This window comes from Argiope bruennichi, chromosome 8 (assembly GCF_947563725.1).
Source record: "Argiope bruennichi chromosome 8, qqArgBrue1.1, whole genome shotgun sequence".
Classification (NCBI taxonomy): Eukaryota; Metazoa; Arthropoda; class Arachnida; order Araneae; family Araneidae; genus Argiope; species Argiope bruennichi.
This window is the reverse complement of record NC_079158.1, coordinates 71,609,621-71,617,708: the sequence shown is the minus strand read 5'-3', so window position 1 is coordinate 71,617,708 and position 8,088 is coordinate 71,609,621.

The window sequence follows — 8,088 nt, the reverse complement described above, 5'->3', positions numbered from 1 at the left end:
CCCAAATGTTTCGCTATTTTTTTTTTTTTTCTTTCAAGATGCATCATCATGATTTATGAAAAATAAAATTTTTATTTTTATCCACTATTTTGATCATTTGTTGGTGAAATTATTAGGAGAAGTGAAGCATTTTCATCTTACATGAATAGGATGATAGGTTTGTTTATCCTGATTCAGAATTCATTGAATAGTTCGAACAAGAATCATAATTTTATTTATCCAATTGTTATTTCCTCGGTAATGAATTTTCTAGTTATAATGTTTATTTCATTATGATACCCTTCTGACTAAAGCCTGGTTAATGGTTAAATTAAACTTCATGAAACGTTTGACTATTGTCGACACTAGGGTTTATACAAAAACCGACTTTTTGAAAAACCGGTTTTCAAATTCGATATTTCCAAAAAAACCGGTTTTAGCCGGTTTTCGAATTTTTATCAAAAAAAAAAAGATTGAATAGGGAAAAATAAAATATTTTTCCCTATTCTATTTGTTTATTTTATTTTAATTTATATAAAATAACAAAAAACGAAATCAATATCAAAATCAAAATATAAAAAACAAAATTAAAGATTATATATACATATTACTTACACAAAATAACGAAAACTCAAACAAAAATTTTAAATAATATTTATATTATTTTCACTAATTTTAATTTCTCCTAAGAAAATAGGATTTTAAAAGACATAAAATATCCACTGAACGGTGGCTAAGTCTCGTTCTTATTTTGGACACAAATATTGCCTGAAATTGAAAATACTCGTTCACTAGTTACTGAGTTTGGCATCAGATTACAAATCTTTTTTGTTCTTTTATTCGTTTGTTCAAATAATGAAAATTCAGCTTTCAGTGTCTTTTTATTTGTAAGTTTTTCTTCAGGGTCTTCAAGAAACTAAACAATTATATTATTTCCGACAATTATTTTATGAACGGCTTTCAAATGATTATGTAGATCGCTCGTAGATGATCCTTTGCAGTTCAACATTTTATTGCAATGATTTCAGATTGCCTTGTCTATCCCGAACTTTTTGAAACTATCCCAAGCTTCCGACTTACTAATTTTTATCTAAAAATGAAATTAAAGTTATTGAATAAATATTTTTGACGTTTATTTTACAATTTTATTATTTTAACTATTAATATTAATGCAATTTAAAATAATCTAATCGACACATTTTCTAAAAATTTTGAAAAAAAAAAAACACTTTTTTTATCTAATTCCGATGTTTGCTAAAGACATAATTTATGTTAAAACGTTGCAAAAGAAAATATGGAATATTTTAACATCCTGTGTTTTATTTAAAATTCGATTAAACAGAAGCCAGAACTTCTTATTTTACACTAATTTTTGATAGAAGAAATTTATATAATAAAATTTAAATTTTAAAATGTAAAATAGAAAATATAAACATAAAAATTAATACTGACGTTATTTTTTACCAAATATAACAACTTTATATTTTGGTTTCCAATTTTCTACTTCACAATATTAAGCAAAAATATCGTGACTCGAGACGGATCGGATTCTGAGACCACAATTCCATTTCATTAAGGGGTGAGACGCGAAACGATGAGCACAATTGACCTTGGATTTCTCGCATTGCATACTTTTTTAGTCCTATTTTTTTTCACGTGTATGTGAGTGTTATGTCATTTCTGACAGCATTTTATTTTAACTGAATATTTCGTATTGATATGGTTAGTTCAAGTGGTATAAAAAAGCTTTCAGGAGTGGTACGAAGAAAATTTTATATATCATTACAATCTGTGATTAAGAAGCAGAAAACGAGGAATTATTTATTCCTTTCATACGTTCTTCGAAACGAGCCAGTCAAATTGCTGACGTTTCTATTAGCACCGACTTCATACCGATAGACAAAACATCCGACTAGAAGCAAGAGATGAACTTTATCAAACTTTTGTTTCACCTATAAAAAAAAAAAGAGAAAAGGGATGTTCATGAAAAACATAAATTGACGAATTCGAGGCCCAACTGTGCAGTGCACAAGCACTGGCCAACGCAACTTGCAACGTTGAAAAAATGTGTTTACTGTCCGTTGCATAGAATGAATATCAAATCAAATAAGTTCAAAATTAATTCTTGCATAATAATATGAATTCTTAAAACCGGTTTTCTTAATTTAAAAACCGGTTTTCAAATGTGACAAATTTACTTTAAAAAACCGGTTTTTTAAAACCGGGTTTGAAAACCGGCAAACCCTAGTCGACACTCTTTTTGGAATATGCATGCTAAGAAGAGTTGCTTTTCTGTAGCCAAATTAAATAAATTCAGTTACTGTGTAATTGTGTACACTGGGGTAAGTAAACTGTCTAATTTTAAATTAAGTTTATTTAATAGTAAAATGCCTATTTTGGAACTTAATACAATTAATTCACTTATAAATTTTTACCGATTACTATTGACGACAAAAAAATGCATATAAAGTGGAGCCACATTTGATGACCATAAATCATTCTTGATTCTTGCGCATAAGGCGAAATACTTTTTTTTTTCATACGAATGCATGTAAAACAGAAAAATTCATTCCATTTTGAGGGGAAAAAAGCCCCATATTAAAACAAATTTATAATAATGTAATATATTATTTATAATACGTGCTTTTTTTTTTTTTGCAAGAAAGTTGTCTAAAGACAATTGTTTTTTGCTATGCTTCAAAAAATTCGCCGAAAATGCGGCACAACTTTATCGTTAAATGAATTTGTAGAGCGCATTGTTACTATCTTTTTAAGGGGATGCTTTTCAAGGTACGATGCAATAATTTCACACGATTTTTGTATCTGCCTCATTTCATTGGAAGTGCATTGCTAAAGTAAGTGTAATGTTGAATCTATTATTTCTTTCTCTGCGGCTTTTTTGTTTTCACTCAAAATGCAGTTCAATGAGTTTTTCTGTAATTCTGACTACGTACTTTCACCAACTCATCGCTATCAATTGATCTCTATCTATTCCCACAACCTTTAACAGAAACACAACATCGTGAATTTAGGCTCCACAGACACTTAATTAAACCCCTCAGAATCACGTTTTACAACGCCAGAGTTATTTCCTTGTGGATATAATAGTTCTCTCCAAACAATATTGATACAAGCTAATCCAGCATATGACACCATTATATCTCTTCACTACTGCGAAACATCGCTCTTGAGGCAATTTACTGTTTTTACATTTTATTTTGCTAATTATGTAAATCGCTCGTTATGGCAGGTCCTCGTTAAGCCAGGTTTGACAGAACTTTTTTTCCCGCATCAGAATGTGAAACCATGACATCTACCAAAGTATCTTATATTTTTTTCACGATCGAATTAACTGCATGCTTTACAGTTCCAATTCTGCTTTAAAAAAAATGAAAATATCAACAAACAAGTTCTAAACCCAGAGCAAAAGAAACAGTCCTTTGTGAAATGTCTTCTCGTCGCTCGTTATATGAAACATCGCACCTTAAATGAGTCATTTTTTTACATTTTTGTTTGATAACTAAAAGAGGTTTTGACTGCAGGTAATATAGTAGCTTTTTTAATTACACTAAAAATGTTTATCTATGTATTAAGCTTATTAAATAAAATAGTATCTAAATTTTTCACATTTTACATTCAGTGATATAATTATGCAATCGGGAAATGTATTTATCTTTTTCAATTTTTTGGTTAGTATTTTTTTACGACAAAAGTTATATAAATGCAAACGCATCTAAATATTGAATGAACTAAAAAAATGCTTTGATAAAACGTTGATTAAGACAGTTATTCACAGAATATTCATATACAGCAGCCCATTAAGGAAAAAATAATGCATGCAATTAAGAAATATCACTTTTTTGGGACTGGGTGGATGGTTTAATAGCTTGCAATATTTCCATGGGAAGAAAGTACTTAAAGATTAAAGAAAAAAAAAACATGCCTAAAAGAGAATATAGGGATTTCAAATTCAAGATTAATATTTTCAATAAAATGCATTGGTTTTTAAGTCTAAATATCCACATGTAACTAAGTACATGGGAATCTAAGGTTCAAGTAATTCCTTTTTCATATCTTTCTAAGCATTAACCAAATGAATAAGTTTGTACATGATATTTACTCTGGCCTTCTTAATTAACATTTATAAAACATAAATTTTAAAAAACATTTAACACACATCGTACCTTTTCTGTCTTCTATTATTTTGTTCATGACTTAACAATAGTAAATATTTGTTCGTGCGAATTTATTCGCCTCTGACTGGAAGCACGTCTGAATTCCTCCTCATTGTTGCAATCCTTATTTAAAAATTTTTTTAGATAGATAATTATGTTAAAAAATAAAATTTTATCGAAAATATTGAATATTTTTTTATTAATTATTCTGCATTTTTGAAAAACTTCTTTTATAAAACCAATTGAATTTAGTTTCTACATTCATTTTAAATAACCTGCAGTATAAGAGCATGCATTCGTTTATTTAGCATTACACGCTATCTAGGCAAACGATACAAAGTTAAATGCGTTCTTTTTCAAGAATGCATCGTCACTGATTAACCCTCCTGGCGGCGGCTTTCAGATTGCTATCCTTACCGAAAGCGGCACACCAGAATAACAGGTTCAACCTTAAAAATGTCGCGGTTTGGTCAAAAGGATTGCTTTCCCCTTTTGCGGTCAGTTCAGCGCTGCAGGTGGGAAGTGATTAGCAAATTTCATGCTGTGAGTAGCAGGTGTTTCTTATCGTAGTCTTTCGATTTCTAAGAACATTTTTCTTTCAGTGCTTAGGAAGAGATTGACAATAACATCGATTGAAAATGCGAAAATGTAATTGGTTTTTTTAGAGGTTTTTCGATTATTTTATAAAACAATACATAAAATTTATGTTAGGAATAAGTTATTATCATGTTTATTTTGATACTAGTCTGGTTTTTATAAAATGAAAGTCCTCGTCTAATATTTTTTTCATTGCAATATGTTTCGCAAATTATTTTATTCCGTAGTACTGTGAAATTATTTCTCGACATTACCTGCAAGTGATTTAATTTTTTAAAAAAACCCTTTCAGTGCATTGCCAATTTATTTTAATATTTTAAAATGCGTGTTTAAAACATTAATTGTGATAAGTAACACTACGTTATAACTTTGTTTCTTCAGTATTCAAAAAAAAAAAATAATTGTGTAATTAGGGAATTTCATGCAATGTTTCACTTTCAAATATATCGATTTTCAGTATTTATCTGCATGATTAAAATTTTATAATTAAATATACTGTACAATATTTAATTGGCCAGTTATTCAGTAATGCTGAAATAACTCGTCGATGTGTCTTATGACTGTAACAAATAAAAATAATTGTCAAAATATTTCTTTCTAATATTCATGATACAAATTTGGCCTAGAAAAATGACTCAAATAATACAGATTATTTAGACTCATAATTAACCATTTGCAACTGGAATTTTTTGAATACCTGCAAATCAAGTTCCTACAGAATATTAAGTACTGTTTTAAAATAAATTACAATTTTTGAAAAATCTCAGTTTTAAGTTTTTCGGGTTAGAATCAAAGCTCTTACTATTTTGCATTCGGATAACGACAAACCGTGGGGTAAACGAATCATTGAAAAGAAAAATCTGAATTTAAAGGCTTTGCAAATACAGTTGCATTGATCTTTTTTACTTATTACTTTTACATTATTTATTGCTTCTGGTGATCAGCACATGTGTTACGTCGATGTTACTAGCCAATATAAAATTTTTAATTAAATGTTTTCTTCAGCAAAACATCTTGAAATTTCAAATTTTGATAGTCATATAATTCATACTATTGCAGACTCATTGTACCATTCTGTATTGCAGATTTTTTTTAATTTTCTGTCAGCTCCTTGACAGTAATTCCTTAATTTAAAACGGGAGTTAATAAACTTCAATTAATGCAAAACCTGTTTTGTTGAAACCAATCAGGCTTATTAAATTTCTAAATACAGGGAATAGAATCATTCAGCAGTAAAGTTTTATGTATATACTGAATATTTCTTTTTAATTTTTGAAATGACTCAGATGATTTCTCATATCTCTTATTCAATAAAAATTTCCAAAAATTCCTTCTTATTCTGTAATAATTTTGAAAGTTATGATGGAATACACTTCAAAATCTCATTTTATTTTTAATTCATAATTTTTAAAAAATTTCAGAAAAAAAAACAAAAAAACATTTTACACATTTTTATTTTCTAAGATGCATATTCTACTAAGATATATATAGAAGATCTAATAGACGCCACGCACAAACATTCGTCTAAGTTAATAATAAAGATGGACAAGTGTGTGTGTCATTACTTGTCTGGTTGCATTGGTACTTTTCAGACCAGACAATTTGAAATAGAATTACCAAAATCTGCATCTACATACATTGGACAGTGGGAATCATTTCTTTAAAATTTTAATTAACCCTTTCAAGGGACAAAGGGAAGTATGCTCATCACCAAATTCAACAATTTTTGAATAAAGTTATGTAAGTTGGCATAAATTCTTACGAATTTTTCAGTAAGGTTTCAATTGTAGGTTAGAGGTTTCAATTGTTTATCTCAAATAAAATGAAGTGTCTTGATTTATTTCTTAGTTATTAATTGGAAAAATTAATTAATAAATCAGATTAAACTGATCTAATAAGTTGAATGAATTACTTTTCCTAGGCCAATCTTAATTTTAAAAACATTTTACTCCAACATGACTAGGAAAAAAAGGCCCTTTAAAGGGTTAATAAAAATTATTAAAATTTTAAAATTCATTCGAAAATATCACAGTAGAAAAATAATTTGCACATTAATTGTGAATTCAAATTTTTCCCCCCACTTTTAATTAAATTAAAAATATTTTAGCATATTTCAAAAATATATTTTATTTTTGAATTGAAACTAAACGTTTTCATTGTTATCCTTATATTTCATTCCGGCTTTTTACCCATTGATGATGATTTAGTTAAAAGGTTAAAAAGATCTAAGTTAAACGCAAAGGGGTAAAAATTTCTTTACTGAAATACAAATAAACCATGTGGCTGAAGAGAATGCTCCATAATTAGCATCTCAATAAATAAGACACTAAAAGTTCAAGATCTTAATTTTACCTCAAAGAATGATTTTTCTTGGTGATACATTCAAATGTATAAATGACACATTGTATAAATTATATTAGAATAATTTCGTATTTTATCGCTGATAAATGGTAAAATTTTAAATAATTTTTAATTAACAGAAGTTTTAATTAAAATTTTGAAAATTTCCTCTCGAGGTGAACGTTAACAGTTTTCTAATTATTTAATGGCGAAGTGCGTTCGCTCTAAGTCAAACAGTTTGATCTGGAGATCGCCAATACGAACATTCATATTCATTATAATTAGAGATATTCGCTACTTTAATAGAAATATTCGCAAGCGACCTTCATGTCTGACACCCTTGTTCAAACTAGTTCTGTTTTTAAAAATGAAAATGTGAGGCTAAAGGTTATTAAGAATAAAGAATTTCAAATTACATGGAAGTGGGAGTTTCCGAATTTTTTTTACTCTCGTGATCAAAAATAAAATAAAACAAAGATCACATCCAGTCTTGTTTGTTAAAAATCACATCCAGTGAACTCGAATTGACCAAACAGGAGAAGAAAATAGTCTAAATGCCAGTTGTACGCATTAAAAATTTTTTAAATGCTAACATATGAGATAAAATTAGATCAAGGAGTTAAAATAATGGCAACAATTTTAAAATTATTTATTCTCACATTTAACTCACACATTCACTCACTTTCAAGTGGATTAAAATTCGTGGATTAAACTACTCAGCATTAAGAGTAAAAATGTCAATATAAACCATTTTCATATAAACAGAATCATGCGATGTATATATAAGATTGTACAGTGAAATAAGATTAATATTTCGATACAAAAAATAGAACCTTTAAAAACTGCGCTTATATTAACTTTGAAAATATTATTAAAAACCAGAGGAAAAATATAAAAACAATGAAAGTTATATCTCTACAATGCTTACATTTTTGTTCGAATTCGTCAAAGAGTGTTAAATTCTATAAGGTTTAAAGAATGAAACAAATATTCAATT